Source organism: Aquarana catesbeiana, linkage group LG04 (genome assembly GCF_042186555.1).
Source record: "Aquarana catesbeiana isolate 2022-GZ linkage group LG04, ASM4218655v1, whole genome shotgun sequence".
NCBI lineage: Eukaryota > Metazoa > Chordata > Amphibia > Anura > Ranidae > Aquarana > Aquarana catesbeiana.
In genome coordinates, this window is record NC_133327.1 from 79,564,343 (window position 1) to 79,583,706 (window position 19,364).

Sequence of the window (19,364 nt, forward strand, 5' to 3'; positions counted from 1 at the left end):
TCGCCAGCCTCTAAAATATCCCCATGAAACAGTTATTAGATAATATAACTTTTAGACCATGACTAGAAAAGGATTTGGTAAACATCAGTGGCCCATATAGGTGTTAGGCCTTATTATATCACATCAAGATCTTGATTATTGCGCAAAGACGAGCTGATGTCTCAGTCCATCCTTTGGTCTGACTTCATCACATCTCTCACCATCTCACTGAAAGTAAACTTGGTATGCTCTGGGAACTCCAATCCACCTAAGTCCAGGATTTTTTTCATCTCCAGGCTCAAGCTTTCCATTTTTAAAGATGCTTTTACGCAAACACTCTACTTTCATCTTTATAGTAAGAAGAATTATCCATGTACCAGCACTCACTTTCAAGGTCAAAAAGGTTTGGATATGGCAGTAAAAACTGTGCTGCAAACAATTTTCTTGCACTTGACATTCATGAGTCCATCTTTATTGATTGCCAGTCACAATTTGCTTTTGTAATTTGCTGTAGGCCGACCCCTCATTGCCTTCAATAAAGCAGTTACTTGGATCATTCAGTCCACAATTACACTTGAATGGTATACCAACATATACATATACCCCCACATGATGGTTCAGATAGAATCAGCTTGACATCAGTGTTTATCAGATCTTCTATCCAGACAAAGCGGCAGTGGAAATTCTTGCCAGTATCTTCACCATGAAAGGTAGAAAGGTCTTTTTCATCATATCCTTTAGCATATTATAAACAACTGAATCAACAAAGTTTCAAATCATGACTAGAGTGATGAATTTCACTCACCCCTCTTATAAATTTAGGAAAACCACCCAACATACTATAATTTAAGCTATGCCAAGCCATTGTGCAGCATCTCACCTTAGATGTCAAATATATTGATCAATACGCATTATGTAATATGTACAGATGTTATGACAATTATTTTACGTTTAAATGCTTCTCTTTGGTTTTAAGATAAAGTTCAAGAAATAAAACATAAAGAAAATTAAAAAAATGAAAAGCAAAATATATCAGGAAAAGGGAGAAAAATTAAAAATTAGGGCGTTGAAGAAAAAAGAAAAAAAGGTCCATTGCTTGATGAATTTCGAGAGAGTCCATGAATACTTTATAATTCCATGTATAGTGATATATTGTCTATTCAGCATTTCTCCCATAATTCTCCCCCACTAGCCAGCAATTTCAGACTGTGCTTCTGCTATTCACATGCAAGCATCTTCAGACGTCCCTGAAAGACAATTGAAAGACAAAACTCTCCATCAAAACTAATTAGCAAGGTCCTTAAACGTTGTTTGAAGTCAAAACAAAGCATTATTTACACGTTTACAGTTTGAAGCTAATTCACCCCCACTGCTAGAGAAGTGTCATTTGCATTCAAAAACAGATCTGGAGAATGTACATCTTGTACATTCATGACACCCTGTACCCCCTTTAACTGCTCTAATAATTTATCACGCTCCTCTCTCATCTTGTCATACTCAATCTTCAGGTGGTCATATCTCTGTTTTAACTGAGAAAACGGTATCCAAGTCTTGGACCTTTTTTCTTATTATTATTTTGGTCAGCTCTGTTTTTCATATTAATATCACCTATGTTTGACCCGGAGTGTCCTCTCTGGGTGTTATCATAGGATATTATCTTGTGATCTTTATGCTCAGTATTTGTCCTAAACAATGTGGCTAAATCAATTTTGACAGCCTGCTCATTTGACTTTCTCCATAAATGGTCTGCTCTCAACAATATGTCTTTTAAATCATGAGGATTTGGGGTAACTAATAAAATATTTTGTTTGATATCTTCATGCAACACATCTAGAAACATACTCATATGTATCAAGCCCCCACGCTCAAATGCAAGATTATTACCGACCAATAATTCCATAATAGTTGCTATCCTGTGTGACAATTCATAGGGAGATTCATTTTGCATTTGTTGGATCTTCCCATGAATAGTAACATCAGAACGTACACCATACAAAACACATAATAATTCCAGTAATATGTCCCTTGTCCTCAGAGGCTGAATACAGATCTGTTTAATTCTCATCCAAAGACCACTTCCTACAGAATGTTGCAAAACTCTTTCTAAGTCAGATGGGTTGAGATTGTACATATTTCTGACTTGCTGCACGTCACAAAACCATTTTAAAAATCTGTTTAAATCATGGTAGGGAACCATTCCTATTTCTTTAAGAATTGCGTCTAATAATTTTGGTTTCAAAGGCTTCATTACAAGCTGAACTTCACCTGTATTATTATTATTGTTATAAACTGTAGTAGTCACAGTGGGGGCAGCTGGTAATGAATTATCAGATTTAATATGAGGTTCTGTTTCATTTGATAGAGAGTCTGTGTCTGTATTTTGCTGCAGATAGCTGAATCCAAGATTTGATGCATATCTGCATTCCTGAGATCTCTTCTCTAATTCCATAATTCTTAATTTTAATCTCTCATTTTCCTCTAATAATTCATCACAACGTTTAGATTTCTCAATTAAGGCTTCACCAATGGTAACCGCATGCAACTTTAAACTTACTGTCTCAGTGTCTGATTGGTTTTGTAACCTCTCCAAACATTGTTGCTATTATCAACTGCCTTCTGTAACTGGGTAATTTCCTCAACCTTACCCTTCAAAGAACTTTTCATTGTTAAACAGCAAGATAACAAGCCCTGTATAATACAACCTTTTCTTTTACTTTCTGAAATTTTGCTATCAAAAACATTTTTCTCTAAAAATTCCTTCATCATCGTCCACGTCTGCTTACATTTTTCTGGAATTTCATAAGGACCGCCATGGCGCTTAATACATTTTAATACCCATCTGTTAACCTTATCAGAACTGACACTAGCTTCACACTGAGTAAGCATTTTGACTATATTACTAATAATTTAAAAAAAAAGGAAATATTTTACTCACCACATTAATTACTCTTCAGCTTCCTGTTCAGGTCTTCTGGTATACGACACAGTCCTTTTTTTGTTGTTGTTTCCAGTCTCCAGAGAATAATTCTGGGGTTCCCAACTTGTTTAATTTGTAGATCAGACTCTCTTATGTCACAACCAGACATTAGAGTCACAGCACAGCTCTTGGTTCTTCATCAGACTTCTGTCCACCTCACAGGATTGTTGTCACCACCAACTTCTGTTACTAAGTCCGAAAATGCTCTTATGGTCGCTTGAACGGCACCAATGTAGTGATATAAAAATATTGTGTAGAAGTATATTGTGGTATAGTGGTATAGTGGGTATGATAATCAATTAGTAAGTACTCTTCCGCAGCAACCCAATTCTTCCAGAGAGATGCACTTTATTGACTTCCAACACAGAACAAAGTCCAAAATCCACAGGTGACAAAAAAATCCGACAGAGTAGATATAATTCAGAGCCCCATGTTCATAGGTCTGTGTGCATACACAGACAAGCCTCACCCTAAACTATAGACTGAATGCCGTGTTATATTCACTAAATATTGAATGGCTGAGCAATTTGATTGGCCGTTTCAATTTAGGACTTTGATTAGCTTTAGTCTTTCAAACAGACAACAACTCCCAGCCGTGAACAGCTGTAGTCATAAGCCGCCCCAATTTGCACTCCCGCATATCAACATCAACAAGTCCCCTTAGATATGTGTAATTAGATTAGATTAACAGATACCACCTGAATACCCTTTTGAGACGTTCAAATAGACTTGCATAAGATTAACACATCAAAGAGTCTTCAGCTGTCCCCTTGCTATGTTAAAATTCAGTTGGACAAATCAATCATTGTCATTCTGGCCTGGTCAACATGGACTGCATGTGTACATACACACAACAATGTCCCACATAAATCGGTGAACATATTACAACATAGACAACAGTAGGCAGGACTGACGAGCAGGATATCATCAACAGCTGAGTAACTGTGGAGGGATAGGAGCTGGCAATTAGCTGACAGCTGAGCGGCCAGCTCAGAAAAGGGAGGGCTGAGCCCAGCCCTGACAGTGAGCAACTTTTTTTTTACTATATCATCTTACATTTTTGTTCACTCATAATATATTTGTGTTCTCCAGGACTAGGGATGAGCCGAACACCCCCCTGTTCGGTCCGCACCAGAACATGCGAACAGGCAAAAAATTTGTTTGAACACGCGAACACCGTTAAAGTCTATGGGACTCAAACATAAATAATCAAAAGTGCTAATTTTAAAGGCTTATATGCAAGTTATTGTCATAAAAAGTGTTTGGGGACCCGGGTCCTGCCCCAGGGGACATGGATCAATGCAAAAAGAAGTTTTAAAAACATCAGTTTTTTCGGAAGCAGTGATTTTAATAATGCTTAAAGTGAAACAAAAGTGTAATATTCCTTTAAATTTCGTACCTGGGGGGTGTCTATAGTATGCCTGTAAAGGGGCGCATGTTTCCCGTGTCTAGAACAGTCTGACAGCAAAATGACATTTCAAAGGAAAAAAAAAGTAATTTAAAACTACTCGCGGCTATTAATGAATTGTCGGTCCCACAATACACATAAAAGTTAATTGAAAAAAACGGCATGGGATTTCCCCACAGGGGAACCCCGAACCAAAATGTAAAAAAAAAATGGCGTGGGGGTCCCCCTAAATTCCATACCTGGCCCTTCAGGTCTGGTATGGATATTAAGGGGAACCCCGCGCCAAAATTTAAAAAGAAAAAGGCGTGGGGATTCCCCTCAAAATCCATACCAGACCCCCCAGGTCTGGTATGGATTTTAAGGGGAACCCCGCATCAAAATAAAAAAAAAATGGTGTGGGGTCCCCCCAAATATCCATACCAGACCCTTATCCGTGCACGCAACCTGGCAGGCCGCAGGAAAAGAGGGGGGACGAGAGAGCCCCCCCTCCTGAACCGTACCAGGCCACATGCCCTTAACATTGGGAGGGTGCTTTGGGATCCCGCCCCCCCTGTATTAAATGGTAAGGGGGTACTTACCCCTACCATTTCACAAAATAAGTGTCAAAAATGTTAAAAATGACAAGAGACAGTTTTTGACAGTTCCTTTATTTAAATGCTTCTTCTTTCCATCTTCTTTCTTCTATCTTCCTTCAGTTTCTTCCTCCCTCTTCTTCTTCCTCTGGTTCTTCCTCCGATCCTCTGCTTCTTGCTCCGGTGTTCTCGTCCGGCATCTTCCTCCGCAGCGTCTTCTTCCCTTCTTCATTCTCGGGCCGCTCCGCATCCATGATGGGAGTGTGACACTTCTCGTCTTCTGACTGTTCTTAAATAACAGAGGGCGGGGCCACCCGGTGACCCCGCCCCCCTCTGACACACGGAGACTTGATGGGGACTTCCTGTGGCTTTCCCCGTGATGTCAGAGGGGGGAAGGGACACCGGAGCAAGAAGCAGAGGATCGGAGGAAGTACCAGAGGAAGAAAAAGATGGAGGAAGAAACCGAAGGAAGATAAAAGAAAGAAGATAGAAGAAAGAAGATGGAAAGAAGAAGCATTTAAATAAAGGAATTGTCAAAAACTGTCTCTTGTCATTTTTAACATATTTGACACTTTTTTGTGAAATAGTTACCATTTCACACGGGGGGGGCAGGATCTGGGAGTCCCCTTGCTAAAGGGGGCTTCCAGATTCCGATAAGCCCCCCGCCCGCAGACCCCCACAACCACCGGGCAAGGGTTGTGGGGATGAGGCCCTTGTCCCCATCAACATGGGGACAAGGTGTTTTGGGGCGCGCTCTCTCTTCCCCCCTCTTTTCCTGCGGCCTGCCGTGTTGCATGCTTGGATAAGGGTCTGGTATGGATTTTTGGGGGGGACCCACGCCATTTTTTAAAAAAAATTTGGCACAGGGTTCCCCTTAAAATCCATACCAGACCTGAAGGGCCAGGTATGGAATTTAGGGGGACCCCCACGTCATTTTTTTTTTAAATTTTGGTTCGGGGTTCCCCTGTGGCGAAATCCTATGCCGTTTTTTTCAATGAACTTTTAGGTGTATTGTCGGACCGACAATTCATTAATAGCCGCGAGTAGTTTTAAATGACTTTTTTTCCTTTGAAATTTAATTTTGCTGTCAGACTGTTCTAAACACGGGAAACATGCGCCCCTTTGCAGGCATACTATAGACACCCCCCCTGGTACGAAATTTAAAGGATAATTACACTTTTATTGTTTCACTTTAAGCATTATTAAAATCACTGCTCCTGAAAAAACGGCCGTTTTTAAAACTTTTTTTTGCATTGATACATGTCCCCTGGGGCAGGACCCAGGTCCCCAAACACTTTTTATGACAATACCATGCATATAAGCCTTTAAAATTAGCACTTTTGATTTCTCCCATAGACTTTTAAAGGGTGTTCCGCGGCTTTCAAATTTGCCATGAACACCCCAAATTGTTCGTTGTTCGGCGGACTTGCGAACAGCCGATGTTCGAGTCGAATATGAGTTTGACTCAAACTCGAAGCTCATCCCTATCCAGGACCCACTACCTACAGGTACAGGGTACTGCAATGGGCACTACGTGTGTGCCCCCACCCTATGCAGTCCTGTACATGATTGGATGGGAGGGAGAGTTGTTTGGAATGATGGATTGCTCAACAATTATTCTACTGGACAGGCTGCTGGATTATTGAAGGGATTTGCAGGGATTTATGAGGAGAATCTGAAGCTCACATTGTCATTTCAGTCTATGCAGTTGACCTTAAATGTAAACGTGATCAAAAAACAAGATGGATCTATTTCAGTCTCATTATTTTGCAAACCTACTGCAGACAATGTACTGTTACATGCTAAGAGCTTTCATTACCTTAATTTGATCAAGGTCATTACTGTTGGTCATGATCAATACCGATTGATATCTAGGCACTTCTGTAGGGATAGTGTTTTTGATGAGGAAGCTAAAAAAAGTATGATTAGGGTTTAGGGAAAGAGGGTCTAAGGATAAATTCTTGAGGAAAACATATCTTGCAAATGATCTAAACAAGATAGAGCCTCATTTTAATTTGTTACCAGGTATACAGAACAATTATAAAAAGTAATAAGAATCTTAGGTCAACATTAGCATTGGCTACAAGAGGACCCTATTATATCCAAACTAGTAACATCTCTATCATCTATTACATATACATTTCCAAGATCTTTTTGTACAAAAGGCACTTACCAATGTGGCTTTTTTGCCACTTGTAAATATATTATCAATGGTAAACAACTGCAATTACCTAATGGAAAAACTTTGTTCTCCCAACATTTTGCTAACTGCAACATGGAGGGGTTGTATATCTCCTTCTCTGTAGTTAGTGGCTTTTATGTTGGTAAGGTGTATCTTTCTGACCATGTTTTAGATATATCCCTAATCTATAGCCTGAAACTCCCCATCCTCCGGGTTCTAGATAGGGTCCATAAACGAAAGAGGAGTGATTTTGATAAGCAGCTACTGAGGCTGGAGAGCTGGGGTGTTTAGGGTTTTTTGTACCTTTCTGAGTTTTGGTTCCAGTTCTATATACATTTATTTTTGTGTGTGTGCTTGTGTGTGTATTTTTTTTATCCCTATGACTGTGCCCTAGGGGACAACGATCTTTATATCTTGTGATCAGTTGTTCAGTTTATAATGTATTATATGCCCACATATTATGTGTGCACATCGGGACGCCATATGCGCCACATTTGTTGTGACATCACATGCATTGTGATGTCATGTGGGTCCCCTACATTATGATATCATACACTCAGCACATAGCCTTGTGGTAAAAGCATTTCCACATCGCTTCTGTTTGGCTGTTCTGTTGGGTTTATGATTTTTCACCTAGACATGGATGTACTGTATGTGCAATGAGGGATTGGTAAAGAGACTTATTGATCTTCATGATCATGACTATCATACTAATATAACATACCTTGTTTGTGCCTGTTATATATGGCTGCTTTTTTGGCCTGATGTATACAGCCTGATGCTGTATATTACAAATGGGTTTAGAAAAGTGTTCCTTGGTTATCTAGATATTGCTGAGTTTTGTGTACAGTATATGCATATGCTTTATAGTCTTACCCTGTCTGCTAATGCTTTAGCTGGATCAGTAGCCATTTTTACAATAATGTTGTTGATTTACATGTTAATTCGATAGGAATCAATGAATCAACTGTTTTTGTAGTTTATTTTTGTGGATTTTGTTGGGCATCTGAAGCCCTTTATAGATTTTACGCATCAATAAAAACTTGACAGAGGTTCTCACTATTCCCCACTTCATTAAAAAGAAAAAAGTTTGGGCTTTAGATACAATTTAAAGATGGTATCCATGTGATTTTCATGTATTGTGGAAAAAGTTTACCAATGGTGAAAGTGCTCAGTTTGTTTTTTACATGTTTTTATTTTACTTTTGGCTATGACATTGGCTATGACATTCTCCAGAGTGAAACGGTTATGTTGAAAGCTTGCATAAAGTATGGGGAAAACGAGTAATGATGTTGAAAAAAAAAGATTATTTTCCATACATCAATGAAGGACAAACTAATAAAGCACAGGTCTGGAACATTTCTTTCCTTGACGATTGACTTATCAGCAATTGCCTTTGTAACAAATCTGGAAATTACATAATTGTAAGAAACTGGAGCTATTTAACTTGGCAGCCCTGGTGGCAGAGGTGATTTGTTTTTGAAAGCACTGAGCTTTCTACAGATGAAGGTTTGCTTAGCAGTAGAATGGAAATTAAACAAGGACAGGTCCACTTTCAAAAACCATATATGGCTAAATTGTTATTATGGTGGCAATGTAAATAAACCTTCTTGATGTGTAATGTTTTCATTGACATTGGCTGCTTGTACTTCAGCTGTCATGTGCAGACTTTCCGCTTCCTGAAAAAGCTTCCACCTCCCCTTCAACAGGTTTGTTGAAGATATACTCCCAAGCCAATTTCTGTCCTTTACACGATGTACATCCATTTTGGACTGTTTCTGTTTCTGATATTCCAAACTTAATTGTTTGTGGAATATGATCATTAAACTAGATGTGTTTGATGTAGTATGTATCATTTGGCCGAAAAAGAAAGTAGCTACAGGGAATTATTTATGATGGTTGTTTGGAATTATGGGAAATATGGTATGTGGGAACATGAACCATAAAATCAATCAGTATTTCCTTTTTTATTTTTGTATGCTATAATCTTTCCTACTAGAAATATGAATGGGGTTTTATTTGGTTAAATGTATGTTTGCAGAGCTGTAAATTTGTCTTTAATTCTATAAAAAGGCAAATTAGATTGAAAAATGTCCATGGTTTAATGATGGATCTTTTAAGTAATATTTCCAAGCCTTCCTTACTAAAAAAAAAGTTGGCAACACTTGTTGGACATATTACATAATTTCCAAGACTTCTGTTATAGTTGTGGATTTTGTCAAAGAATGACAAGGAAGTGTAGCAAAGGTGAGCAAAAGTGGTTAAAGGAGTATCCTTTGAAGACAACCTTTTATTTTGAAGACAACCTTATTATTTCTGTCGGGAGCTGATCTTTGGCTACAGGAACCCAAGTATGGCCCAATGCTGTAAGCTAGAGAAGCTGACAAATATTTGAAACAACTTTTCTATTGGGTTCTCTGTCCACTGTGCTAAGGCCTAGATGTTTTGTGTTATAGGGAGCCTCCCCAGATGAGAGAGCTAGAAGATGTTAAGCAGTCTGTGATACTTGATCTGGTGCTACCAAGAGGGAGACACACATGCAGCTGCCCCTGGATAAACTAAAGAGCACTAAAATCTTCTCATTTGACCGGACACATAGTCATGTAAGCAATAGAACCCTGACTGTGGAGGATAAGGTCCTCTCTGCCATCTCAGGTTTGCTTAGGGTCTACTCATAAAAGCTGCTGTATCTATGCAGTAAAGTTACTCATGGGGCCTGGACTTGAACCTGGGACCTCTGATCTTCCTGAGCCACCTGGAAAGCCGGACAGTTCCCTGGACAATTCCTTGAATTATCCTGCCTTAAACCTTGTTTGTCTTGAACCTTGAACTCTTTGCTCCTCCCATGTACTTCCCGATTTAAGCCATGTCTCTGCACTTCCTGTTTGCCAGATTATTGTGCTCTCTCCAGCCAATATCTCGCTTTTGTCTCTCCTGCTGCCATCCGTATCTTCACTACAATTCGTTACTGACCTTTGGCTTGTTCTTCAACTACGCTTCTGCTTATTACCAACCTGAAGCCATTTGTTACTGATCTTTGGCTTGTTTACTGACTATGCTTCTGCTTGATCACTACCTGGTATATCTGCTACTGGACCCCGGCTTGCTTACCTCTTAGTGGGGCGATCCTGAGGACCTGGTACTAACACGCAGCAAAACCCATCTCTACCATCGGAAACTCTGGTGAAACTGGTTAGTACTTAGACCCCGCACCTCAGGCGAACCCGTCATCAGCTAGGGGAACCTGTGTGTATTCCATGCCCTGCTTGTCGGTGGGCGCTGCTCCACTGCTATAGCTACTGGCCTCCGAGCCTGACTCCAGACCATGACAGCTACAGAAGCTGAAGTTAAGAAGTTGCTTTTTCTTTGGTTTTTTGGTATCCTTCCCACACTTTCCCATGAGTGCTGAAAAAACAAACAAACAAACAAACAAACAGGTTAAACCTTTTAAAGTGACCAAAGCCTATTTGCTTTTATTTCACTACAAGCCAAGGGTTCTTCTCTGACATTGGTTATGCCTTGGAGCTGTAGTAAGTGGACTGAGGCCTCCAGAGCCCACGTATGGGAGTATTAGCATTACTTTCATACTTCTGCTGTCTGTAATTGTGGTCTCTGTAAGAACTATTTTATACTGTTCTTAGTTTCTATTTGAAAACCTCTACCTTCTTCTAACGCTCATAGACATGCAACAACAGGTGCAGAGTGAGAGAGAACACATGGGGGGTTATGTACTAAAACTGCATGGTGTAAAATCTGGTGCAGCTCTGCATAGAAACCAATCAGCTTCCAGGTTTTTTTTGTTAAAGCTTAATTGAACAAGCTGAAGTTAGAATCTGACTGGCTACCATGCACAGCTGCACCAGATTCTGAGTGATCCAGTTTTAGTAAATATCCCCCAGTTTGTCTCCAGCATTCCCTCTCCTTCATGCACTCTATTCTTAGTGGTCCATCGGTCACACTTGTTTTTGTCTATTCAATGGTTTCCAACTCTTCATGGCTTTCCTAGCCACTTGGCAAAACACCAGTGAGACAGGCAATTTCTCAGACAGAAGCCCAGGTATCTCAAAATGTCCTCCAGAAATAGGTTTAGTTATTGATTCTGGCAGTTTGAGAATGCCAAATGAAAGGAGCAATCGTGGCTGCATAGAGTGAGCAGAAAATAAATTTTTTGGAGATTCATAGAAAGATGGTCAGATTTTCTTGAATAGTTTATCAGGGTGTTTAACAATGTGAAAATTGTGTGTTTTTTAATCATGAATTCTAACATGGAGATATAACAAAAACAAACATATTAGGCTTCATGTTCGCTTGCAGCTCCTAAACTAGAGTTTAGGAGTTTTGGGTGTTTTTTTTGCCAAAGCTCCTAAACTCAACTCCATAAAAGCCTATGTGTTAATGTATACAAAGCCTTTTAGGATCGTTTAGGAGCTGCCTCGGTGAGCTTCAACCTCGCTCTCCTGAATGTGGAATTATCGCGTTTTCCTGTGGCCACGGTAAATGTAAGCAGGGTGTACATGAAGCTTAGTAGTCTTCCATATATGAGTTTGCTTCAAAAAGTGAATATACAGTATAACTTTGCCTCTAATCTATAAAACTAAAGGACCACAATTATGTAACAGACTTTAGAATGCTGGGAAAAGGAATGCAAGAGGGTATCAAGAGCTAGCTCTGATAGTAGTGATGACATTTTTTTACTTTCCATGACAAATACGGTATGTTTCATGTGTATCAACAGAGCATGCACGGTTTTAAGATAATATTAAACTAAAGAAACATGGAATAATCACAGATTGAAGAGTACATCAGCTTACATCACAAAATTAGAGCAGAGTCTGTTCATTTTGGCAATTTTTTACAAAAACATAGCATTTGAGCATGAATACATGTCAAATAAAACTCCAAGGAATACACCGAATCATACAGCAATCTTTCTCATCAGAGTGCTGAAACATTTATCCTGCATCATTTATAACACACAAAATACATTTAGAACACTAGTTAGACAATTTGGTCTTTTAACACAGCGGGGCCTATATAATAAGATGATATAATGAGATGTGACATCCTCTAGCTCACTATAATCATTTAATTAAAAAAAAAAAATGTTTTTAATTGTTTAATGAAAATATCAAAGCAGGGTGACATTACAGATAGTAGAGATGTGACAATTAAGCGGAACTAACTCTCACATGTTGCAAGCAGGCAGACCTTTATTGCAGAAAAGACATGCAAGTCTTTTCTGCAATAAAATACACCTACCTGTCTGCTCGCAGCATTCACCAGCATGTAAACTAAGCTGCGCATGTGCACCTCAGCTTACAATGCCAGCGTGGTCCCATTGTGCTGGGATAACTGACTCCTAGGCATTCTGGTTGTCATCCCACACTGGCCAATTAAGACACCAAAGGGGATGTCGGTGCCTGTGAGGGACCGCTGAAGAAAAGGTAAATTTAGCTCTGCTTTAAAACATAGGTGTGAGTTGGTATCACAGCTATTCTTAGTTTCAGTTAAGTAGACAGATGTTACCAAATTAGAATTTAAGGTAATATGTGCAATGGCATTACAGCCAACAGAGTTTAAAGTTTTTTTTTTTTCATATTTTAACCGCTTGTGGACCGCCCTACGCATATATACTGCAGCAGGGCGGCCGCTCTTTGCCAGATTACGTACCTAGTACATGTGCTGCGGGCAACCAGCTCCTGCTGTGATTGGATACAGATTTATCAATCTGCGGTGCAAAAAAAAAACAGCAAAAGTTTGCATACACTAAATTACCAAAAGTATTGGGATGCCTGCTTTTACATGCACATGATCTTTAATGGCATCCGGCCTTAGTCCGTAGGGTTCAATATTGGGTTGACCCACCCTTTGCAGCTATAACAGCTTCAACTCTTCTGGGACGGCTGTTCGGACGGAAGGGAGTCACGTGACGTCACCCGCGGCCAACGCTGATCCATACTATTTACGCTTGAATATTGGGCACTGGGTTACAGTGCCATGTTTGTAAGTTTTATTCCTTTTATTACAATAAAAACCTGTCCAAAGCAATGGAAAAGCAATACCCTTCCAACCCACTAACAAGCTATAGCCACTGTCAACCAACACATGCACCTGGAACATATGTTCGCCAAAGCCAATCTAACCATGTCAAAATTCCTCCTATACTGGTCCCCCTGGCTTGCTGATGCTAGGGCATAGAACATTGCACCCTAACAGAACTTTATCTCTCCCTCTTTATACTAGGCCCCCCTGACATAATATAAGAAGGGACACCAAGCCCAGCAGGGTCGACTGCACTTGTAACTTGGATTTAATGAGTCTCCTATATTGTAGCTACAAACTTATTATTAGGCTTCCTCCCCTCTACTAGACTTATTTTTGCAACCTATTCTGTATTGTATGTCATCTATACCAATTTTCTTGGTTCGCATACATGTTGCATTTGATTGCTATTGCACTCATATTTGTACGTGCTCTTTGTTGAAAAAACCTAATAAAAAGTTTAAGGAAATCAAAGTGGTATCGAAGAGACTGTTCCTTTTGCTTGGAGGATTTTGGAATGCAGAGAGAGGGATCTTTCCTGCTAGCCCATCCTGATGATTTCATCCACCGACACAGTGATATTTACCCCACTTGGGGAAAGCGCTTGTGACACCATCCCTTTAGGGGCCCACTGTGGAAGGTGAGCTGATAGTATTACCAGTGGAGGAGGTTCTTCACGAAGTCACCTGCATGATCATTTTAACAGCACTATTTTTGGACACTTACCATTGGTGCTTGCAATTAGCCAAATTACGGTAACTTTATTTATATATGCTTTCTTCATAGCGCTGCACTGTTTCATTAATAAGGCTGTCCACAAGGCTTAGGAGTGTGTCTATGGGAATGTATGACCATTCTTCCAGAAGCACATTTGTGAGGTTAGGCACTGATGTTGGACTAGAAGGCCTGGCTCGCAGTCTCCACTCTAAAGGTGTTCTATTGGGTTGAGGGCAAGTCTCTGTGCAGGCCAGTCATGTTGGAGCAGGAAAGGGCCATCTCCAATGTTGGGAGCATGAAATTGTCCAAAATGTCTTTTTTATACTGTCGCCTTAAGAGTTCCCTTCACTGGAACTAAGGAACCCAACCCCTGAAAAACAACCCCACACCATAATCCCCCCTCCACCAAATGGTTTGGACCAGTGCACAAAGCAAGGTCCATAAAGACATGGATGAGAGAGTTTGGGGCGGAGGAAATTGACTGGTTTGCATCAACCTGATGGAAAACCTTTGGGATGAATTTGAGTGGAGACTGCGAGCCAGGTCTTCATGTCCAACATCAGTGCCTGAACTCACAAATGCACTTCTGGAAGAATGGTCGAACATTCCCATAGACACACTCCTAAACCTTGTGGACAGACTTCCCAGAATAGTTGAAGCTGTTATAGCTGCCAAGGGTGGGCCAACTCAACATTGAACCCTACAGACTAATGCCCCGTACACACGATCAGAAATTCCGCCAGCAAAAGTCCGATGTAAGCTTTTGGTCGGAAATTCCGACCATGTGTATGCTCCATTGGACTTTTACTATCGGAATTTCCATCAGCAAAAGATTGAGAGCAGATTCTCTATTTTTCCGTCTGAAAAAGTTCCCATCGGAAATTCTGTTCATCTGTATGCAATTCAGACGCGCAAAAAAACATGCATGCTCAGAATCATCGATTCGTATGGAACTTCCCTTTTCTAATGTCATCGTATGTGTTGTACCTCACCGCGTTCTTGACGGTCAAAAGTTCAGAGAACTTTTGTGTGACCGTGTGTATGCAAGCCAAGCTTGAGTGGAATTCCGTAAGAAAAACCGACCAAGGTTTTTCTGACGAAAATTCCGATCATGTGTACGCAGCATAAGACTGGGATGCCATTAACCACTTTAGCCCAGGAAGGATTTACCCCCTTCCTGACCAGAGCACTTTTACGATACGGCACTACTTCGCTTTAACTGACAATTGCGCAGTCCTGCAACGCTGCACCCAAACAAAATCTGCGATTTTTATCGTGACTGCGACATTATGGCGGACACTTTTGACACCATTTTGGGACCATTGTCATTTATACAGCTATAAAAATGCACTGATTACTGTGTAAATGACACTGGCAGGGAAGTGGTTAAACACTAGGGGGCGATCAAGGGGTTAAGTGTGTCCTAGGGAGTGATTCTAACTTTGGGGGGGATGGGCTACCACTGACATGACAGTGATCACTGCTCCTGATGACAGGGAACAGTAGATCCCTGTCATGTCACTAGGCAGAACAGGGAAATGCCTTGTTTACAAAGGCATCTCCTCGTGACACAATCGCCGGCCCCCCGGCAGACATCGAGTCTGCGGGACCCACGGGCGCGGTCACCGAGTACGCAGCAGGTGCGCACCCACAATGGCGTGATTTAAAGGGGACGTACCTGTACGCCCATTTGCCCAACCGTGCCATTGTGCCGACATACATCATCCTGGGCTGGTCAGCATGCGGTTAAATTTCATGTGCATGTAAAGGCAGGTGTCCCAACACTTTTGGTAATGTAGTGTATAGTAAACAACCCAGGACAGGCATGTAAGTAGAAAGTATACCATTAACAGGATGTGTTGTGGAGAATATATAGGTGTCGAACAGTAGTATGATCTGTGGGTACAGTGGAAACAAGTACACTTACGCGTTGAAAAAGGGGAGGACACCAGTAGGTGACTAGTAGAAAGATAAGCCATCTTTTTATAACAGTTTTTTTCATCCCGTTATCTGATAGGAATTAAGCAGCTGCAGGAGTTAACGTTGCCCTATGCGTTCTTCGGTAATCAGCATATCTAAGCCACTCTGTGATTAGAGCTTATCTGCACGCGTACCTTCTGACCTATGCTCAGTTCTGATAATCACCAGAAATACATGGAAATATTTTTTAATGGCCATAATAAATAAACCATGTTGTATTTTAGATTAACTGCGTATTTAAACCAAACTTGTAATCACAAATGATGTAGTGGAGATAGGCCACAGCGGGACACCATGCAGATAACAATAAGTGGCTTGAATTTGTCAAGGCCTTTTATGTGGTTTAAGCCAGGTTCTTGGCATGACCAAAGTTTACCTCATCCTATACTATAATAAATCTTCAGATCTATGAAAGGCTGAAACAAATGTATAACTAGCCCAAGTACATATTACATCATGCTATCTAGACTTCATTCATCCTTATAATTGCTGAGAGAGTCCATAGGAAAGTGACAGGAGAATTTCATTTCAGACCATTTTACTTGGGAACTTTCTTTCTTTTTCTTCTACGAAATCTGCAATATTAGATTTAAACATAAAGAACATTGTCATTATCCTAAATCTAAAGCCACGTACAAACGATCGCATTTTCTGCCCAGCTTGCAGTGGGGCCCGCATTCCAAAAGGGCCCTGTGCATCTTTCGGTCCGGTTCAGATACAAATTCAGGCAAAAATTCGGACTTGATTCGCACCTGAACCAGTGAACAGGGACGCACCGGATGCCATGCTGGGTACCGCAGCCGCTCATATGTGAACCCGGCCTTAAGGGAGAAACAGGTCAGAGAAGGGTTAAAACTATGGTGAATTAGTGGGGAAGGGGCACAGTTCTTATCCGATTGGAGGCTGAAGGTCAGATGGGCAGGGTGGAGTGGCAAGGGTGGTTTTTGCAAGGGATGCTGGGTATTCATTCTGGAAAGTTCAGATGAAGTGGAAACTTCCCCTCCCTCCTGCCCTGTATTCCAGGTTCCTGGTGTATTTTGGGTTGTGGGGCAATTTTTTGTGGTTCTGAATTTATATGAAATAAAAAAATCAACATTTCTCACAGCACCTTGGCGGGTCAGGGGGCCTTTGGGGGGTCAGTGTTTAACTATATTGCTGCAAACACTGGGGGGCCCGTCTACGGTATGGCGCTTCCCCTTGGTTACTGGTGGTTCTCCCAGGAGCTAGGTCCCCTGGGGGAAAATGTAAAAATGTGTGAGTCTGTAATGTCTTCGAGCCATTCAGGGCATGGCTGAGGACATGGACGATTATGGTTATAAATTGTACCTTAACTACACCCAAAGACCCCCTCCTGGTTGCATTGTTAAAATTGTTTTAATTGATGTTATATATTCATTTGGTAATAAAATGGCTGCTGTGGCTATTTAAACCCATGTCACATAGTCCATGTCTTTATTGAAAAGGTTGAAAGACCAAGGTTGACAAATCCTTTAGTCATGTCTGTGCAATAAAAACGGCATCTGCAGAGATTCACTCTCTATTTGAAAATTACTACCAAAACTAAACCCAGCAGCCTGCATTCACTATATCTGGTCTCCCGCAGTACACAGATAAAGGAAATGCAATTATTTTAGTAAATATAAGCTGCTAAATGCTTTTTCTCATCAGCAGTATATAGTGCTATGACTTCTATCAGTGTCTGGTTAAAGCTTGTAGGAGGAGTTTTCATGCTGCACTGGCTGTCCTATCAGGATGCAGGACCCCTGTCCCTCTCTCTTTGGACAGTTCTGATTGGCCCTGTGCTGATCACATGCACCCTCCCAAGAAAAAAAAAAAAAACTCTCCTCCAATACACACCAAACTAAGCATGCGCAGACTGACTCCACAAACTCTGTCTTATCCAGACATGTTTTGGGGGCAATGCAAGAAGGGGAGGGTCGGAGAAGACAGGATCAAACAGCCTTTTTACCCAATGCAGAGGATTAACCCCTTAGGTTCCACAGCGAGTATAACAAGCATACATTACTGTATATACAGACTGATTTTACTGTTGTGGGTTTAATAACACTTTAATGTTAGAGTGGTCACCAGAAAAAAGATGAGAGTGATTCCCTAATAGGGAAGTTGTCACCTTTTCATGTGACAGCTGTCTAATTAGGAGAGATTTCTTCACACTTTCTGTTGTGTCTTTGGGACAGGAAGTGAAAGGAAATCTTCCTAACATGCCACAGACGACAAAAAAAAAAAAAAAACCTGACAGAGGTTTTACCTTTTTGTACTCTATAAAAAACAAAAAAAGAAGTTTTAAATATATATACTGTATACACCGAAGTCCAGGCAAATAAATAAAAGACACAAAATAGGCCAAATGTGCACTGTTTAGCCCACATGTGTACAATCCCTGTGTTTTTGTGCCCCCAGAAGGCACTGGTGCAGCATCCAGCCCCATTTTCTGAAGCCCATCAATGTCTTTCACAGAGCTGTGGCTGGACAATGTATGCAGATGTATGCCTGGATACCAGTATTCTGCTTTCTGCTTTCCAGCCATATATCCATGAATGCATGGTAAAACTAAATACAAGTGTCACAAGTACAGGGTCCAGTTCCTTTGTTGTTTTTCAGTTTTACAGATTCTGACAGACTGCATGCAGGCATGGCAGCTGTTCCTCTTGAAAGCACGAAAACCCTGGGATTGGAGGCACGTGGGCTAATCACTCAGTGTGCAGACATCTCAAGTCTCCTGTGACTCGCGGGAGTCTCCTGCATTTGACAGCAGGCTCACGGACACCCGCGAGTGCGGCACAATCTCCCGGCTGAGCCTTCCTGCACTGTCACTCACTGTCACAGGAGGCGTTTGAACAGCAGCTGCGAACGAAGCTCCCGAGCTTGGCTCTCATTGGTCCATAGTCGGTGCCCGCGTCAGCGAGAGAAGGGAAGAGGGAGGCGGGCCCGTGCATGCGCCGCCATTGGTTGCTAGGCTCGGCTACTTTGCCTAGCAACTGAGCGTATTGAGGCGGGTGTACAGAAGAGTATGACGGTGATTGGATGGCCGGAGAAGATGGGGCGTGGCTCAGGCTTCTTTTGTCCTTTCTGACTTTACCACATTCAGTGATGGCCTGGAGCGGAGGGCAGCTGGATGTGTAGTGTTGGGTGTATAATATTGTCACAGGAGGGGAATAATAGCGCGGTGTGCCATGTGTGCAGCTTATGTCCTGGCGCTGAGTAATATATATAATAATGACAGTCAGTACAAGGAAACCCTGCCCTTATTTGCCCAGCACCCTGTGTAGTCACAGCTTTGTACTTCTTGGCAACAGCACACTTTTCTACATCTTTACTATGGAAAACGTAGACCTCATGCACACTGGCAGCATGGAACCTTTATGTATGTGTGTGGTAAGACCTCATTCACACTGGCAGCATGGAACCTTTATGTATCATGTAACTATCCGCCCCTCACCTACATGAACGTGCCTTGGCAACGCGAGACAACAGCTGATCATAAAC